Below are 20,494 nucleotides of genomic sequence, written 5' to 3'. Positions count from 1 at the left end.
GCTGTAGAGTAGCCTATTCAGTAGGCTATTATTTGTTTAAGACTGAATAATACATTTGAAGAACAATCATTAAACTAGTGTGTATATTACAATACAAAGGAATCTATCCTAGCATGCTATCAAGCATTAAAAAGTAGCGCTAGGCTAGTTGTACAGTACAGATGAGTTAACACGGAACAGTACAAAAAAAAACAAAGTACAGTCAACATGTCACATAATGAAATGTTAGTATATCCCAAAATTCAATGAAATATTAAATGAAATATTTATCACAAACGCCACCTCATTTCTACTAGTGCTAGCAGTTAAGTCATATCATACAGAAAAAGCCGACTAAGGATGGCTGACACGGTCAGGTTCAGCGGATAAAAACCAAAATAACAATAAAAACACATAATCAATCTAAATCCTGCTTGTTAGTTACCCAGCATCATTGATATATAAGCTGCTAGCGATTCATTACTGAAATCTTACCTTCAAAGCTGACGAAGTCGCGCTAGCTAACTAGCAGGCAATGCTAGCTAAATTGGTTGTAACAACCAAGATAAAATATAGATAATTACGCTGTGCATATACAAATGAAGACCAGTATAAGCATCATAAAGGGCCTCTGATACAATATAGACAGTTGACAATTCAAAAGAGTTCGATATTTCAGCAACTTACCTCTGGAACTAATAGACGCGCCGTAATGTAAGTGAATGAGGTTCAACGCCCAAATGACAATATTTTGAACTATTTCGATGTCCATACCCCGGAAGTAGGCGCCGCCATTTTTTACAACGGAGGTCTATGGGAGTGTCGTAACTCTTATCTCTCTAGGGCTCTGGTCTATGCAAGTGGTGCAGTGACGCATCCTATAACCCGGAAGTAAGCTTCACTCGGATTCCCTCGACAGAAAGCAACGGGATTTCTCCATAGGGTTTTGGAAAATAGCTCAAAATAAGGTCTGTGGAAAACGAACCTGTTGGATAAATGCACGTTTTGTTCAGCCGGATAATATCCACGTCTACCCTACTTATATTATTTTCGAATCATAAATCCAATCGATAGATTTATGATGGATAGATTTATGATTAGCATAAGTTCGTTCATGATGGCTCACTTCAATGATAGTGATGACATCGTTTGCAAAATTATTAACCGAGTCATTTTCAAGATTGAGTTACAATGATAAACTGGAGTGGCAAAGGATCAGCTGAATGACCCGCCATCAAGTGCTTCATCCAAAAGGAAAGGAGGATGGACTTTGTGTTTCAGTGATTTGATCATCAAAGGTCATTTTCAATGTGGGCCGCCGTGCCGACTTCATTCATTTGTAATTGTTACTTGGCTGTGGGTGCCCTGTCATGATAGGTGTTTATATAAATGGTGTTGTTTTGTGTGGTAGAGGGTCGCTGTCATTGATGCGTTTTGCACCCCGGGCCGCTGTTTTGATATTCCGCTGAAGTATACGCTGTGACGTAATAACTCTTCTTTTTTTTCGAGGGAAGGGGGGGGGGGGGGAGTCAGAGAGCCTAGGTATAAAAGTCACGGCTCGCCACTGATCAATAAAGATATGTGTCAAAGCTCTAATCAAATTAACAGTTGTATTAATTATAATTGTATATATATATATATATATATGTATATTGCCTGTGTTGTATACACACAAATGAACAACCTTGTGTTTTTTCAAAAGTTTTACAAGTTGTATTGTAGTGTTTATTTTAGTGTTGTTTTATTCTTATCCACATTTTGATTTCAGAGCACATGACAGGAGAATGCTGGGCACAACATCACGCTCAACAGTGAAGCTGGCAATGCTGAACAAAACCAGTTATAATATTTATTCCGCTGAAAAAGTGATCCTCCCAGCGGCTCAGGAAGAAAGCCCTCAGTTTATGTTTATTTAGAAATGTTTTGGCACATTTGTTCCTATTCTGCTAATGGTATATTGCAGGATATTTAAGTCTCCCATGTACTTTTTAAATTAATAATAGTATGTTCATCTTGATGTTTAACTTGTAATATTGTAATCATCTTAGTTAGAAATGCTGTTTCCACCCCATCCTCTGCTGCTGAATGATTTTATATATTGTTACTTAAAGTGCTTGTCTTTGATATTATAATGATTACACCAGAAAGTCACTCTTTGTGAGATTTATTTGTTCACATTTTTCCCAGCCACAAGATGATGTTCATTCATTGGAGGCCTCAAAGCTGGGTGAAGGTATTGATGCACGGATCAATGCAATCCTTTACAACAGCATTCCACTATGGTTTGGGATGTCTGTAAAAAAAGGAGAAATAATCTTAAACCAAATAAGTGTCGCAATATAGGGAAACAAACTGACAAAAATATCAATTAGATCAGAATACATTTACATTGTTACAGCAGAGAAGAGCCAAAGACAGCCTAATGTTACTTAAAGTATGCATAAAAAAAGTATTAAAGATTCAAAACAAGAAATTATAATTAAAAAAATATACAAATTTCACAAAATACACATCCTGTAACAGTTTGGAGGATTTAGCAGCCTGGTATATTACACAGTTTTAGCGGCATATTTATATATATATATATATATATATATATATATATACACATGGTTGGTATTTAACAACAAGGGGTGTTGTACTGTGATATTGGTATTTATGGGAACATTTTACACCTTTCCTTCAAGTATTATACGTTTTAGTTACTTGTGGGCTACTTAACATGAATAGTCACAGTTACTATCCTTTTACTCCATCACATTTCAAAAAGAAATAGGCTATTGTTATTTTAACCCCACCACAGTAATCCATCATCAGCTTTACTTTTTAGATAAAGTTTTAACTCACAATTGATCATAACAGGCTTCAAAATACATACATTTTTATATATTACCAAGTGGTTTCATGTACAACCCACACAAGTATCATGCTAAATTAAGCTCTGTTGCTTGGATATCACTAGATCCTGATATCAGCGTAATATAAAAGTACTAGGGATGCTGCGATCGCCAATTTCGGGGCCGATCGCCGATCGCTGGAATCAGTATCGGCCGATCGCCGATCCGATCGAGTGGGCGGGGCCTAAATGGAAGATTTAAACATCACTTTAAATCTTCCATTTAAAGTGATGTTTAAAACTCAGTCACTGGAGCTTCCACAAACAACAATCAACTTAATTATTACATTCAAATGATGTACATTATTCAAGTTTACATTCACTTTGGATAATAACACGGGAGAAATGAGCGGAAGCGCTCTCTTTTCCTCTCTCCCTCTCTCTCTCTCCCCCCTCTCTCCCCCTCTCTCTCTCTCCTGACAGCCGGTCAGTATCTCATGCAGCTCACTGATCCAGTAATGATGAGTGACCCGACAGTGAAGAATAAATATATGTATAACTAGTTTAGCTTGTTCCAGAGGTAGATAAAATAGCTAAGTGTGTTAGGTCTAACTCTTGTGTGTTTCGTTCCGCTCACCGGTCCGGCGGGCGGAGCTGCAGGATTTCTGCTTCACACACACGTTGCATACCGCTATTTTACTGTCTTTTTCGGACACCTTAAAATAATGCCAGACCGGTGAAGCCATGTTGGCGAGCTTGTTTTGCCGAACACAGATCGCTCTCGCGATCGGCATGTTTAGAGAGCACCGATCGATCGGTAGAGAGTGATTATCGGCCGATCTCGATCGGAGCATCCCTAAAAAGTACATAACGATTGATGTGTAACATAGCATAATTTACTAGCTAGCCGCTAGCTGCTAACTGCCGCCTCGTTAATATAAATCCAGTACCATGCTGTCATGAACGCGCGGTGCTGTTACTTGTACGCAAATTCACGTGCTTAATGTGAACGAGCCTTTTGGGCGGCGTGGTTAAAGTTGCGCATGCGCTATGAGCGCACATACGGGTACTTCTCAGGCATGCCGGGTAATCTGTGACGTTTCGCTCTCTCAAAAGTTGGGCCATTTTGTCATCATGCGCTAATGAGCAACTCTCATAGGAATGAATGAGGCCCCGCCTCCCACGCTGTATCCAGTTCTTATTATACATCCATGACTTAGAGGCATAGAGGATTTACGTTCATTTTATCCACTACAATTACCATAACCGTGCATTCTGCATGTTTGTAAAAAAAGCAAGCTAACTTGAAATACTAGACTATTCATTTTACAATGGGTTGCCAGTGTGTGTTAAGATGAGAGATAAAAACCAGTGATTTGATTGCAAAGTTAATGCAGACTACCTTTGCCCTGCGGCGCAATGAGATCATCAATGATGAGCTACCTGTTGGAGAGACCCTGGAATGCTGACCTGCCTTGAAAATGGAGTCACAGGTGAAAATATTTGAGATATTACAACTATATAATAATTTTGTGTGCCTTTGTCACTGATAACTTTGACATGTTTGCTCAGATTTAGCATGTCATGTTTCTGTTTATCTCTGCTGCCTTCAGTCCACATATACATTGTACTCTGAATTAAATAGTCATTTTATATTTTGGCAGATTTGTGCAGAGTTTCACAGGATAACGAACCTCAACCTGAAGAACCACTTTTACGCGGAGTTGGATCGGCATGTTGTTGAGCTTGTTCAGGAAGAAGGCGGCACGCAAAGATGAAGTGTCTGAAGTTCAGCTCTTCACCGCCTATGACCTCCAGGTGAGTCGGTTAAGCCTCTTGGTGTTTTATTATCATACTAGAGTGGCTTTTCTGTGTGTGTGTTGGGGGGCAGGGGGTCAGCCTGATAGATTTAGATATATTATTAAGATACTTGTGTTTGGGGAGGGAACAGCAGTGTTAATGTTATTGCACCTTGTTGTTGTGCTAATGAGATACAGGTGGGATCGCAGACACCTCAATTGCTTCAAAATGGTAATCTCTTCAGTCATGGAAGAGCCCTTGTGATATAAATTGTTGTGTGGCTATGCTGTTTAGCATCCAAAGTAAAACAAAGATATGTTTTTGCACTCAAGGATCAAGGTGACGTCCATAGCCAACGTGCTGCTCTCCTCCCTGCCTGGATTTCTGCATGAGGATGACTCCAGGTTTCTGAGGCTGTGGCATGTAAGTCAGCATAATAACTGTTTTCAATGTATGTGACGGATCATCAAAAAATATAGTTTATCTTATAAATATACATACACGCCAGTGACGTGCGGTGAGGTTCATGGCTGGTGAGGCACTGAGTCAGATTTACAAATATTATATTTTGACCTTAATCGAAATATTCTGTTATTTTCAAAAGCTTTTTTAGTCTGATGCTTCGATTCATTTTAAACAGACCGTTCAACAAAAGGATACCCAAAATCTAAATATTGGATTGTTCTTTCTTAGTAAGATCCCATTTTCATTACAATTGGGGTCTTACCTTGACTTGAAGATGAAGTCCATGCTATCCTTCTGGACAACAATCTCCATTACTTTTTTGTAAAAGTCCTCCTTATCTTCCTCTAGTTTCAAAAGTCTAGTTTGTTGTTTGCGTCCACCGTCTCTGCGTAGAATAACAGTAGCAACAAGAACCTGTGGGCTCACGTGCGCCCCCTTCAGTGCGGCAGAGGTTATGGCTGCCTCCCCTGGTGCTGTATGATGAGACCAGCGAGCCTAAATATACGTGAAATAAGTTATTTAGAGACTATGGATGGCGAGGATAAATGTAACAAAGGGATCTACAAACATTACATTGGTGACATACAGTGAGATGGTGCAGGCATGCGCTTAGTGCCCGCTTTCCAGCCAGTTTCTGTGAGGTGACGCATTCTGAGGTGAGGCAGAGCTCATCTGTGCCTCACCTCACCCCACAGTAACTGGCTTGAGCGCGCTCACAAAATATGTGCACGCGCTCCAGCCAGTTACTGTGGGCTTACGTGAGGCAGAGCTCGTCCCTGCCTCACTTCTCATCGCTACCCGTAGTTGTAGCGGAGCTCGGCAAATTTGCTGATTTTGACTATAAAAAGCGATTGGAATCAAACAGAAATCACACTTACAAGTTACAACACAGATCAGTGGAGACATTTTATTATTATTACTATTTAGTTTTTCGTTAGTTGTTTTTCCGTTACATTGGAGTATGACAGGTGAGGCTCTGCCTCCCCTGACTGTCACTGATATACACACACACACACACACACACACACACACACACACACACACACACACACACACACACACACACACACACACACACACACACACACACACACACACACACACACACACACACACACACACACACACACACACACACACACACACACACACACAGGAGGAGGGAAACATTTACACACAAATGACCTAACGACCCAGGGTCGTAACAGCGTTGTCATCAATTTTCTTCAGCAGGTCCTCTCTGAGAGATTGAATGGCCTGTAGAATGGCGGTCTCATCACCTCGTGCTGCGCTAGCGACTAGGGGCCCTGCCCCAGCACCGTTAGCCGGGCTAGCACTATTAGCTTTCGGATCTGGCGCAGCAGACGCCTTTTTGCGAGAGGAAGACGACATATTTCAAATAAACTGTTGGGCGGAGGCAAGGAAGAACAGCTTAGATTAAAGTTGCTTGCATATAGTGTAGAGCAGGGGTATTCAACTAAAATTCAACGAGGTCCAGTTAGAGAAAATCTTCCCATGCGAAGGTCCGGAACATCAAAATGTCTAACTTGCTTTATGAATTACTGTGATATATATTGAAGTGACCTGTAGCTTTATCAACGTCTGCATGTAATCAACAACTGACTGCCAATCAAATAAAGAAAGTACAATTCATAAACAACAATATTTATTGTCAATTAACATTGAACTAAACAGATATACAGTAAATACTGTGGATATGTGTAATGTTCCTCTCGGGCTGCATTTACAAATAAAATAGAGAAAATAAATAAAATAGCATTTGAAAATATGTGCATCTTAAAAGTGCTTAATTTTAGATAAATAAAATAAAGTGTAGCAGCAGCTTGAGTGTCCCTTTTTCTTTGTTAACCGTTTCACATCATGACTTAACAGTTTCAGCTGATTATAGAACAATATCAGTCTTTACATCATAGCAATTGAACAGTGTTAAAGTTTCTCTTTCTTTCCCTCTTATATTGCAGTCCCTCTCTCACTTTGTTTAATTCAGTGCGAGAATTGAGCTGGAGCTTGTCCTGCCAGGAGTTTGTAAATCTGGGCTGAAATGGTGTCAGGGCCATTCTCATACACATGCAGGTGCTCATTGGTTTCAGTGATGCAAACACAGGTATGGTGAAAAAAGAGAGAACTATTCGAAGCAGAAAAAAACTGCGTAATATACCATCTGACAAAGGCCTGTGCTATAATGCTTCAATTAACTGGCTATTCTTTATAATATACTCAGATCAATAGGAGACAGAGATGTTAAGTTATAAATCAAGGGTTTTTATAATTATTTACAGCAGGGGTGGGGACCTTTTTTCCTTTCAATTTTTACAACATCCTCCGAGGGCCGTACAAATGATTGAACTCAACCTCTGCTTAAAAAAACTAAAATCACAGCCCATTCATTTGGCCTTTCCTTCATTCTGTGCAAAGAAAAAGCAACCTCTGAATCCAGATATCTCACCATGACTCACGTATGCATGCACGTGCACGGTGTGGCATGCATGCACGTGCACGGTGTGGCATGCTTGCACGTGCGGCATGCATGCACGTGCACGGTGTGGCATGAACAACAACACAGAAAGATATGGACACAAGATGTGTGCAAATGTATTTAGTTTCCTATCCATGTGGACATGATTTAAGTGGGGGGGGATCTAACATCCTCTAGGGGGGTCCGGGGGCATGCTCCCCCGGGAAGATTTTTTTTTAAATATTGAAGTTAAAAGCATCAATCTGGTGCACTTTGAGAGCAACATGAAGAGATCTATGGATACATCTCTCAACACCCATATGAAACAGAACTGTGAGTATATTTTTCTTTTTGGATATTTTACAAATCACTCCCCTTTTAAACTCTATTCTTGTTATTTTAACAACTTTTTTGTTACTGTCATATAGTATTTTATACCTGTTTTTCATTTAGTCTCATTAATAACTATAATGATCATATCAAGGGTTTGTTTTAAAGCTGTCTGACCGAAATCATCATTGAACCAATGTGATACTGTTGAAGGACATACATACATTGCTGTCTTAATCCATGTCCCCTGGATCTCCCCTTTTCATCAAGGGGCCAATAAATACTTCAGTGGTTTATTTCCACCCAGTCATTCACCCACCTGCTCCTGTTTCACGCCTGTTCCCTCCATTAAGTTTGACCTTGCTGAATTGAAACATTGTTTATAAATGTTCTTTTTCCCATGAAACCAGTCTTGTTATTCTCCCTGTCGGTCACAAAGGCTTTTGTTAATCTGGATATCCTGACCTCATAAATATTTCCTTTCTTCCTCTCGACCATGGCTCATGTGGGCACATACAGTACACATCACAATTGTGTGTAAAGATAAGTGTACAATGTCTCTGATGTAACACTGATTTGTCCTTTACCCTCATAGGTAGAAACACAAATTCATAGACCTGCTTTATATGATGAACCAGCTGTTTCCTGTTATGCCATGCAAACATGTCTCAGTTGTGTTTTTCCAACTGGTTACCAGGGATCCAACGAGTGCTTATGTCTCGCCGTCACTTAAATGGAAGACTTCATTTTCCCCTCTTTGTTTCAGTAATTCCATGAAAGTGTACAGAACGAATGTAGTTAATCTGCCAGAGCTGTTGTTGCAGCGATGTTAAATAACGTGTTGTGATGCATCGTCGTCATAATGATGGATCCTCCATTAGAGACAGCCCAGTCAGCAGTATTTGTCTGTTAATAACACCAACTGTCTGCTGCTGCTGGGCTGGGGGCCCTCACTTCTGGAGGGAAAAGGCTTGTAGAGTACTGCAGACCCTGCACAGAGCCCCCTGCAGACCCCATTAATCAAGGGGTCCTGGGCAATGTGAGTATTCTCCTTACTGTCGATTGATTTTACAGTGATATCTGCACTACTCATCAACTCAAAAACACCAGATTATCCTTGTTAATTACACAACATTGATTGGTTTAAATTGTGTACAATGCTTTTGTATTTTTCCCCTTCGATTCGGAGAAACAAATGTTTTTTAGGAGTTTTGGATGGCAGAAGACACTACACTACCCAGAATCCTCAGCTATCGTTTAGGACTACACCATGCGCTTTGCTTGACAAACCCCTTGATTAGTCCTCAAGCTCTATGATTGGATGTTGGAACGCAGTGCGCGAAGTTTACGCCGAGTGTCAAACAGCACTTTGAAATGGAATGCAACCCATCGACGGCACACTATTCAAAACAGGACTCGAACGTGTCCACCCCCCCCACACACACTTTTATTGGTCATGCGTACATAGCTACAGTGTAGTTATGACGATGAAATATTAGGTCACAGTGCAAAACAATAAAAGAGATACACAGAAAAAATAGTGCAAGTAAATACAAAAAGAAAAATAGTGAAAAAGTGCAATAAGAGTCGATATACAAGTGATTGGAATATGATATATTAGACAAATAATTTCTAAGTAGCAGCCAGATCAATGTTATGGATGTTGTTTCTAAGTTCAGGTGTTTCATAGTCTTATGGCCTGTGGGATGAAGCTGTCCCTGAGTCTGGTGGTTTTAGTCCGGATGCTGCGGTACCTGCCTGCCAGACGGCAGCAGACAGAACAGTTTGTGGCTGGGGTGATGGGGGTCTTTGATAATCCTGAGGGCTTTCTTTAAGGTTAACGTGGTGTTTTTACTCCACTACATTTATTTTAGTTACTTTACAGATTTGGATTAATGATGTGAAATATAAACAACCCTTAAATCAGACTTTAGTTACACCTGAGTAAAATTCAGGTAAGGTGATTGTCAAGTGCCAACAATCAGGAGAGATATTTGATAGTTGGTGCTCGAGAAGACTAAACATTTATCTGCAGATCCCTATAAAGTATATTCATTACTCGTTATTCTCTACTAATAGTTAATTAAAGACTGTATAATGGCTATTTTGCACATCCCTTTCAAGATTTTCTAAGGTTTATTGACATATCATATACACAACTACAGTGTAGTTATGCAATGAATGACAAACTTGGGTTGTAGGTTCCTCAACAGCGCATTACAAGACATCTATCAATATGTGTGTACCTCCACCATTAAACTGTCAAATTCTGCACATTTCTTATACTATCTACATACATCTTATAAGAGTATAATATTATGTATAATATCAGTTAACCTCTTAAGCCCTGATCCTGTTTTTCAGGTTTCAGGCTCGAAAATGCTATGCCCAAAACAAATGACTATAACTTAACTTCTAAAAGGGTTATATGAATAATTTATGTTATAAAAGCAAGGTTACATCTGTGAGTTGGATGTAGAAGTGTCAGAATCAATATAGATATTTCTGTGTCAGAGTAAATTCAGATGGAACATAGTAAAAAAAGGTAAATTCTTACCTCCGCCTAAAAAAACCCCATTACTTATAATAAGTACCCTGTATCAAGATTGAGGCAAAACAAGTGAAATTTGACCTTTTCAGAGAGGTTTAGCAAAAAGAAGTCCAGACTGACCTTTGGGCACATTTGGATACCATCAGTGCCATTTGACCTTTTTCAGGTACCATACTGTAAAAATAATTTTATTATCACTATAGGTAATCATTCCATCCAAATACAAGTGTTTTTATAAAAAAAAACATTATTTTTAATTTTTTTTGAATTACATTTCTTTTTTAATGTAAATGGTGTGTGTGTGTGTGTGTGTGTGGACTTTGCCACAGTCCTTACATGTTTATCACCCGACTAACACTTCTAGGAAGGTTTACTTACACAATAACAATTAGGAAACATAGGATAAATGTGTCTCCAACAGGAGCAGATTTATTTCAAAAATAACACACAAAAAAACTACACTAAAACCGAAATAACACCATAAGCATTTTTTTTGTAAACACTGGCAAAAAAGAAAAAATGTACACAACCTGAATGTGTTCAGTGTTTTTGAATTGAGGCACCAGGCACTTAGTGCAGTAGATAGGTCTTCACCGTTGTGTTGCCAGCATCAGAGCACCTCCTGAGCGCGGTGGCATCTTCCCCATAATACTTGGGAATGCATAAGAGTGATGATGGGGGGGGGAGTGGTGGTGGTGCTGCAGGGACTTCACCCCTCATGTCTGCAGCAAGCTGCTCCCTGAAGGACTTCTGGGTGTGTGGCTTCGTCCTGCTGGGGTCACCCCTCATCTTGTGCAGCTCCTTGTGGAAAAGGAAGCTGTTCACCACTGCAATGTAACATTGAGGGACCATGGTTCAGAATCAGAAGATGCAGAGGGAGGCTGAGTTAGTACTGGTGCAGACGTCCGGCGGCGTAGCTTGGATGTTGATGGCTCTGGGGCAACTGTATGCTGATCTGATGCACGTCGTAGCTCGGATGAGGCAGATGTTGATGGCTGTGATCCAGAAGCCATTTGATACTCGTCTTCATCACTGTGAAAACAAATGTGGAAAAAACAAAATCGATTACTTCACTGACTTATTCTTTCAAAAATGTAACTCAAATCAGAAATAATTCCTCCATTTAGCATGTGTGAAATAACAGTATATACACATATATATATATATATATACACACATATATATTTAGACTGGGTTGATATATACAATACAGCTTTATTTATAAACTGCTAATAGTCAATGTCTGTAGAACTACAAAACAGCATCCATTTGGCGTGTGTGAAATAACAGTATATATTAATGCTGTCAAAATTATCGCGTTAACGGCGGTAATTAATTTTTTGAATTAATTGCGTTAAAATATTTAACGCATTTAACGCATGTATCCCACCATTGGCAGCGCCAGGGTATGGCTGGGGTAGGCTACAGCCATACCAAGAAATGGCTTAGCCCCACCATGAAAAATGATGTTAAAGTAAGCAAAATAAAGTCTGCCAACTCGCGGGGAGTAAATTGCACAGACAGCAGTCAGTAAGATTGATTTCAGTAGCCACTTGTCTGGAAATACCAAAGACCAGAAACGGTTTTGAAAACTTTTGTCACGTAGTGATCGTCTTCTCAATAGAACATCTTTGATAATGTCTTCTGGCCAATCAGAATCAAGATAACGGCGTGGTGTTGTTGCAGGAAGTCCCGACGGAGAATACTTTTGCTGTAGTACAGGGGTGCACATAACTGGTACGCAGGTTATGTGCGTAATCTGAAATGCGTACCGTCACTTGTGTCACAAAGCGCATTTGCGTACCGACGTATTTGTGAAGCTTTTCCAGAAGGTGGTTAGATCACCGGACGACAGAGTCGGTCTCCGTGTGCACAGACAGGCTGCTGTTAACGTCGGTCTCTGTACAACGGAATTGTGCCAAAACTACGCCAACCGGCTGTGGAGGGAGACTGTTTCAGTCTGCAGCTTTATTCCGTAACTCACAACTCCATCACATGTATATTCCCGCGCTTGCGGATATAGTACATCACAGTGTAAGCCTGTGTCAGCATGCAGTTTACTAAAGCGCCAACAGGCGTCACTATATAGCAGGCATTAACAGATGCCCATATCTGTAACATCTCCTTTCCTTTAGCTGTAAACAACATCAGCATATCACTTTAAAGTGCAGGTAAGAGCTACATTGTGTAAAGCTAACACTTTAACATTGTCAACCTCCAATACATGAAAACAATTACAATACTGATTAACCATGCAAGTACTGATACAAAACTAAAATAATATCCAACAATTCTTTTTTTTTCTTTTTTCTTAACAGTCCAACAGACTTAGTGACAATGTTCCCAGTTGTATCACAGGTTCAGTCTCTGCGGCGGCCGTAACAGGCGACCACACCGCGAGTATACAGCTTGGCTCTCTGTACTCACTGGCTTCCCTGGTGTCAAACCCCGCCCTTGCGCCGGGACCCCTGGAGAGTGAGGAGGCTCCCCCAAACCTGTGTCATCCTGGACCGGGTCGGTTCGAGCTCCACCTGCAGCCCTCTCTGCGTTGACATGGCCCCGGTCCGTGTGGCTGCTCTGCTCCGGCCCTACCAGCTGTCGCATCCGGGCTGAGTGCTCCGCAACACGCAGATCCACCCGGTTTCTCCTGTAGAGCGTGCCGTCCACCTCCACTACGAATGCGCGAGGAGCGACTTTCTGGAGTCATTGACCCAGTTGCCAACGGCCTGTGCGATCTCCTGGAAGAGGCCTCATCCTTATGTGTTCCCCAACATTCAGTTCTGGTAAGTCCCTTGCCGATATGTCGTAGGCGGATTTTGCAAGCCGCCGTTTCAACCGCAGCTTCTCCGTCACTCCCGTCACTAACCACGGTTGCAGCAAGCTGTCCGCAACCGGCAGCGAAGTCTTCAGCCTTCGTGACATTAAGCGTTGGGCTGGACTGCTGTCCAACCCCTCTGTGGGCGTGTTGCGCCAATGGATAATGGCCTGCCATTTATCCGTGCCATCCAACTTTGCCCGCTTGCAGAGTGATTTCACTATCTTGACAGCTGACTCAGCTTTGCCGTTTGATTTTGGATATGGATGTGACATGGTTAAATCCCCACTTTGCAGCAAACTTCCTGAACTGTTCACAGGCAAACTTTGGGCCATTATCTGTGAGCACTTTGTCTGGCTGTCCGTAGCATGCAAATTGAGATTTACAGCGTGTGATGAGAGTGTCAGCTGATAGATCCGGCAGAAGATCAATCTCCCAGAAGTCTGAATAGTGGTCCACTAGGACGATGAAATATTGGCCAGCGTAAGAGAAGATATCCATACTCACTGTTTGCCATGGACGTGTTGGGATATCATGCGACATCAATGATTCCTTCTGCTGGGCTCGTGCATATTCATTGCATGCAGAGCAGTTCGACACATAGTCTTTTATCTCTGTTCTCATGTTTGGCCAGAACAGCGTATCCCTGGCGCGCCTGTAACATGCCTCCCCCCCGATGTGGCTGGTGTGTATGTGTCTTAACAACTCTGCCCTCAAGGCCTTAGGGATAACAACGCACTGCCCTCTGTATAGCACACTGTTTTGCACGTTGAGCTCATCCCTGAAGGGCCAGTATTCTCACACCAAGAGGGGGGTGTCCTCTTTGAAATCAGGCCATCCCCTGAGGATTACTGATGTCAAAGCTTGTAATACATCGTCCATCTCTGTGTGCTGGGCAATTTGGCGAAACCTGAAGTCAGTAACATCCAGATGCTGTGCCTGATCCAGCTCTGAGTCCTCCACCTGAAAGCTGTCCATGGAACACACCGCCTGTCGTACATAGGGGGTGTCGGAACTCTGGATCGTTACAGGCTTTGTGACGTCATAATATTTGAGAACCGGCGTGTTGGTGACCATCCGCTTTATCTCGCGTATTGCATCATCGTGTTTTGGCAGCCAGTGCCATGCTGTGTCCTTATCCAGGAGTCTGCGAAGAGGCTCACAGATCTCCGATAGCCCTGGCAGGAACTTAGCCAGATATGTCACAAACCCGATCATGCGTTGCACTGCCTTAGCATCCGTGGGCGTCGGCATGTCCAACACTGCTTGAGTTTTCTCTGGGTCGATTTTCAGTCCTTCTGTAGACAGTACATGGCCGTGGAAATGTACAGCTTTGAGCTTGAACTGCAGCTTGCGTTCACTCAATCTGAGCTTCACAGCCCTGCACCGTTGCATGAGAGCTCTTAAGTTGGTGTTGTGGTCCTCTTCAGCCTCTGCGTCCGTATCGCCACACCCGACCACCAGGATGTCATCCGCAATAGGCTCGATGCCAGCCAGGCCTGATAGCAGCTCATGTTGCTTGCGCTGATAGATCTCTGGCGCCACTGAGACTCCAAACGGGAGTTTGAGCCATCTCATCCGACCCCATGGGGTCCAGAATGTCGTCAAGCGGCTGCTTTCCTCATCAAGCTTGCACTGGAGAAAGGCGTCACGAGCATCAACCAGTGTGAAGACACGAGCCTTGGGCAGTTTGTACAAGACGTCTTCTAGCGTTGGCATGTGGTAATGGGACCTGAGAAGTGCCTGATTGAGAGGCTTTGGGTCAATGCAGATTCTTATCTTGTCTGGTTTAGCTACTGTCACCATGTTGCTTATCCACGCTGTTGGCTCTGTCACTGGCGTAAGGTTGCCTGCTTTCACATGTTTGTCCAGCTCTTCCTTAACCCGGGCTTTTAGCGCTACAGGGACATTTCGTGGTGAGCACTGGACTGGTGTCACTTCAGGGTTCAGATCGAAATGAATATTACCTGGGACTGACTCGATCGGGTCATGGAAAACATCATGAAAGTCTTTCAGTAGCATTTCTTTTGTGAGTGGCATAGACTGGCTTGCATCAATAGTGTTCACCTCCGCTGGCAGTAGTTCTCTTGGAATAGTGCATTTCACAAGGCCCAGATCAGTGCATGCAGCACCACCGAGCAGGGGCTTTTGTTTGGTGTTCACTATCTCAAACACAAGTCTGTGTATTTTTCCCCTGACCACACAGTCAGTGTGAAATTTCCCCAGGGATGGCATGTATGTATCAGAGTACAGCTTTAGCCTTGTTCTGGTCGGCTGTAAGGCTGTCTTTGGTGACAGTTTCTCTTTAAACTGGCGGCCCATAACATTGCAAGTGGCCCCTGTATCTAGCTGGCATAGCTGTCTTTTCTTATTCAGGCGTAGGTGTACAAACCATTTGCGTCCAGGTGCTTTCACATTCCCCACATATTCAGTGACATTGTATAGGTTTTCATCATCCTCAACAACATTAACTTTTCTTGTTTTCTCTGCTCTGCTGCTGGCCTGACATACTTTTGCAAAGTGATTTGAAACGCCACATGCTCTGTAGGTCTTACCATAGGCTGGGCACTGCTCTCTGCCCCGTTTGTGTCCATTTCCACAGTATTTGCAGGTCCACTGCTGCTCTCTCTCAGCCGCTGTGTTTCTTTCAGCTGTTTTCCACTGTACTTTGCGTCGTCCGCCTTGCCTGTCCACCATAGAATTAATACTGTCCACCTGTGCCTGCGGGCTCTCAATAAGCCTCATGCGTGACTCCGTCAATTCTGCAAGGCGGCAAATCTCCACAGCTGTTGGCAGCGTTAGGTCCCGTTCACGCAGCAGTCTCCGTCTGGTGCTCTCGCTGGCAATACCGAGTACCAGCCTGTCCCTAATCAGTTCATCTTTTAGGTCACAGTACTCACATGATGATGCTTTTTCCCTCAGCTTTGTTATAAAGCTATCGATCGGCTCGTCCGGTCCTTGTTTGCAGCATCCAAACGTGTATCTCTCATAAATCACATTTTTTGCCGGCTTGAAATAATCCCCCAACGCATCCAAGATTGTTTTGGGGTCTTTCTTTTGTTCCTCGGTCAGCGTGACGTTGTGCATATATATATGCCGGCACTCGTTCCCCATAAGCCGTCTCAGCCATGTTGTTAGCCACCCTGCTAGCATATCAACGGCTAAAGCTACAACGGAGCCAAAATTGAAAGAAACAGACTAAGAAATGACGTAAGCTCCATGATCAAACCTGCCAAAAAGAATTTCATCAATGTCAAAACTGAGGAAAACAAAAATAAACCCCGTGAACTTTGGAAATTACTCAATAACCAGCTTGCCTGCAGTAAAAAACTCAAAACGAGATTTTCTAACTTAAACATAAAGACAGATAACAGGCTCATCACAGACAAACTGGATGTGGCCAAGTACTTGAACATTTTTTTCACAAACATAGCCACAACTCTTGTAAATAAATTACCCTCCCACTCAGGGCTTTTTGGAGTAGATCACATCATGACCTACTACAAAAACCTAGGGGTACGCAAAGATGATTTCAGTCTAGCAAGGGTAACAACAGCAGAGGTACTCATTAAACTGAGCGCCCTCCAACCTAACAAGGCCACTGGCCACGACAATATCCCCTCCAAATTCCTCAGAGACACAGCAACCGCCATCTCACCAGTCATAGCTCACATAAAACCTCTCCATAAAACAGGGAAAAGTACCCAAAGACTTCAAAATTGCAAGAGTAACCCCCCTGCACAAAAAGGGCAGCAAATTGGACCCAGGCAACTACCGCACTGTTTCTATACTTACCTCCATCTCGAAAGTCATGGAAAAAATAGTATATGAACAGGTCGAAACGTACCTCGCGGAAAAGAAACTAATCTATGAATTTCAATCTGGCTTTAGAACATCCCACTCCACTGACACATGCCTTCTTTATTTGAGCGACCACATCAAACAAGAGGTGGACGAGGGCAAGTACTGCGGCATGGTGATGCTGGACCTACAAAAGGCTTTCGACACTGTCAATCACCCCATTCTGATTGACAAGCTAAAAGCAATTGGTTTTGATAAACTATCGGTGAGCTGGATGCAATCCTACCTGGAGGGGAGAGAACAGATGGTGGAGGTAAACGGTACTCTGCCCCCCCCCCCTCCCAGTGAGCTGTGGTGTTCCACAAGGAAGCATATTAGGTCCGTTACTGTTCCTAATTTATGTAAATGACATGTCATCAGCATGTGACTGCAACTTGTTCCTGTTCGCGGACGACTCAGCCCTGCTGGTCTCTGACAGGAGCAGGTTGCAGGTTGAAAAAACCCTCAGCTCCGAGCTCGGCAGAATCTGCACCTGGCTCGCCGATAATAAATTATCATTACACCTGGTAAAACAGAGTCCATTCTCTTCGGTTCGAAACATAATCTCAGCAAATCCGACGACTTCTCAGTTGCAGTGGGCGACATTATTGTCACAAGTAAGAAGGAAATTACATACCTAGGATCTATTCTTGAGGCAAACCTCTCCTGTGACAAAATGGCATCCAATGTAATAAAAAAAGTCAATCAAAGAACTAGATTCCTATACCGGATCTCCTCTCTGGTAAACAAAAACACCCTGAAGACTCTGGCAGGAGCACTCATTCAAGGGTACTATGACTATGCTTGCACGTCATGGTACCATAGCACCTCCAAGGCGCTAAAAATAAAACTTCAAACATCGCAAAATAAACTGGTCAGACTACTGCTTGACCTTTCATCTAGAACCCACCTCACCTCTGCCCACTTTGACAACCTAGGATGGCTTAGAGTAGACGACAGAGTACAGCTACTTGCAATGGGACTGGTCTACAAGATCCACTACACCTCTATGGTACCCATGTACATGTCAACATTCTTCCCAAAGGTCAAGGAATACCATGATCATAACACCAGAGGGAGCTCCACAAATCATGTGAAACCCAGATTTGGCACAAAAAAGGGGGAATACACGTTTCGCAATTATGCCACATCAAGGTGGAACGCTCTTCCCACAACTGTAAAGGAAAGTAAAACTATACTTACCTTCAAAACCTCTCTTAAGAGCACCTTCGGGGGAGAGCATTGCAAAACTGGCCCCGGTAATGGTACAAATCTCAACCTGTCGTTCAATGGACAGCTTCCCCCCCCCCCCATCTATGTATATACTCGCATTTTAGACTCTGTTACTAACTGTATATCTGTAGACTTGGTATGTCTTAAATGTCCGGTTAGGATGTATTAGAACCAAATCTAAAATGTAAATTGTAAATAAGCCATCTGTATGTCAAATATGTCTTATATGTCTTAAATGACATGATGAATTGGAAATGGGGGACCCTGATGTAAACAAGACGAAAGTCTTTCTCTGGTCTGCATCCCCTTAACAATTGTATGTTTTGAGCTGTACTGTACTGTACCCAATATACAAGCTGTTAATAAACTTTTCAATCAATCAGCGTGGCTGCCTGCACCGCATTCCTTTTTTCGGTCAGACCTGTAGCGAGCATAAAGTCCTCAAATTCTGCTCTAAAAACCTCCCAGTTTTTGGCTATATCACCAGACATATGCATGCCCTCGGGTGCCGGAATACTGTTTGTCGTCATGACGTGAGTTTTCTTGAGCTTTTAGTCCAAGAAGACCACTTCTGACACCATGTTTCAGTCTGCAGCTTTATTCCGTAACTCACAACTCCATCACATGTATATTCCCGCGCTTGCGGATATAGTACATCACAGTGTAAGCCTGTGTCAGCATGCAGTTTACTAAAGCGCCAACAGGCGTCACTATATAGCAGGCATTAACAGATGCCCATATCTGTAACAGAGACTCCCCCCCCTTCACTGGAGAACTGCGCTAAAACAGCTGATCGCAACGTTCACACTCTGTGGTCAGGAAGTACTCGACTTTCCTGAAGTACTCCCCCGTTGATAGAAATCAACACGTAATGAATTAACACCCCACGGTTTGATGATTGATAGGTGTGTGGGCTGTCTTTCATTTTGACATGCAGAATTTGTTTATAATAAACATAGATACTGTATGTTAAATGGATATATCCGCCTTCTTTCATTTATCTTTCCATTCCCACAACAATATACATAAATAAATGGCATATTTTGGACATAGTTCGAATGGTGATTAATCATGATTAATTAATTTTAAAACTGTGATTAATCTGATTACAATTTTAATCGTTTGACAGCCCTAGTGTATATATATATATATATATATATAGACGGGTTGCTATACAATACAGCTTTATTTATATACTGCCGTGTCACGAAATACAATTAATCTATTTATACGTTCAGCAACATGATGTTCCCATTGTTTTAGTTTCTCACGGAACGATAACGCTACAACAACAAAGCGGCGTCCATTTTGTATTTTGCGAGTGTGGAATTACTATAGATTACACTAAATACACAACTAATAGATACAAACAGAGAGAGTACATACGTTTCCTGAAGTTCATAATCAGGGTCTGATTGAGGCCGAAGTACATCCTCATCTTCTGACGGAGAGTCAGCGAACACCATTTCCATGGCGTCTTGTTAACTGTGATGGTTATTCTCGCGTCCAGGAAAGAGAAGCTTAAAAAGGAGACTAAATGGAGTCTCTGAGATGTTTTCAAATTGGCACTTTAATTAATAAAAAAGGCGCGGTAAAGTCACAAACAGGATATTTGTCCGCTGGAGAGAAAGTCTGCAGCTTCCTCTCCAGTTGCCGGCCGTGCAGAAGAGAGCGTACAAGCATTCGTCCTTCCCGCTTCCTCGCTGTTCGCTCCTCCTCTCTGTGAGCTGTAGTGACGTAAGGGACTTCCCCCTCGGTCTCCTGTGTCCGATATCACGTTAAACAGAGGATTTCGACATTTTACATTCATTGCTTACTTCCACATGCCTTTTCTCCTCCTTATCTCTTTCATAACTTTATATGTAATACATGTTAACGGCGTCAATAGCCACTTTAATGATACTAATGGGCGGTAGTCCCGGATGTCGTCATGAAGGATTTTCAGAATAAAAGCTTGGTATTGAGAACTTCCGTTTTTTTCCAGAATAAAATAGCATTTAAACTGACGGTATGTTTAAGGTAGATTATGCCATAAAACATTGATTTTAATTTCTAACAGTCTTCAAGCTTATACAGCCTCTTTCTGGGTGCCATTATTTGCTCGAATAATCCAATCCAATCCAACTTTGTTTATATAGCACTTTAAAACCTTCAGACCAAAGTGCTGTA

General features: G+C 42.3%; 1 protein-coding gene and 1 long non-coding RNA gene across 2 annotated transcripts in view; one reads left to right on the top strand and one right to left on the bottom strand.

Moving 5' to 3' along the window:
• Positions 1-20,494, top strand: part of LOC117538651 (cyclin-dependent kinase 19-like) — a 248,682-nt gene that overhangs the window by 29,202 nt on the left and 198,986 nt on the right.
• On the bottom strand, positions 10,841-20,167 carry LOC117538670. Its single transcript, XR_004567888.1, has 2 exons — positions 19,712-20,167; positions 10,841-11,469 (listed from the first exon to the last, which is right to left on the bottom strand). It is a non-coding gene; the product is annotated as an uncharacterized LOC117538670 (long non-coding RNA).

Source organism: Gymnodraco acuticeps, unplaced genomic scaffold, assembly GCF_902827175.1.
Source record: "Gymnodraco acuticeps unplaced genomic scaffold, fGymAcu1.1, whole genome shotgun sequence".
Taxonomy (NCBI): domain Eukaryota; kingdom Metazoa; phylum Chordata; class Actinopteri; order Perciformes; family Bathydraconidae; genus Gymnodraco; species Gymnodraco acuticeps.
Note: the sequence above shows the minus strand (reverse complement) of the source record. Positions and strands in the feature narration are given on the sequence as shown.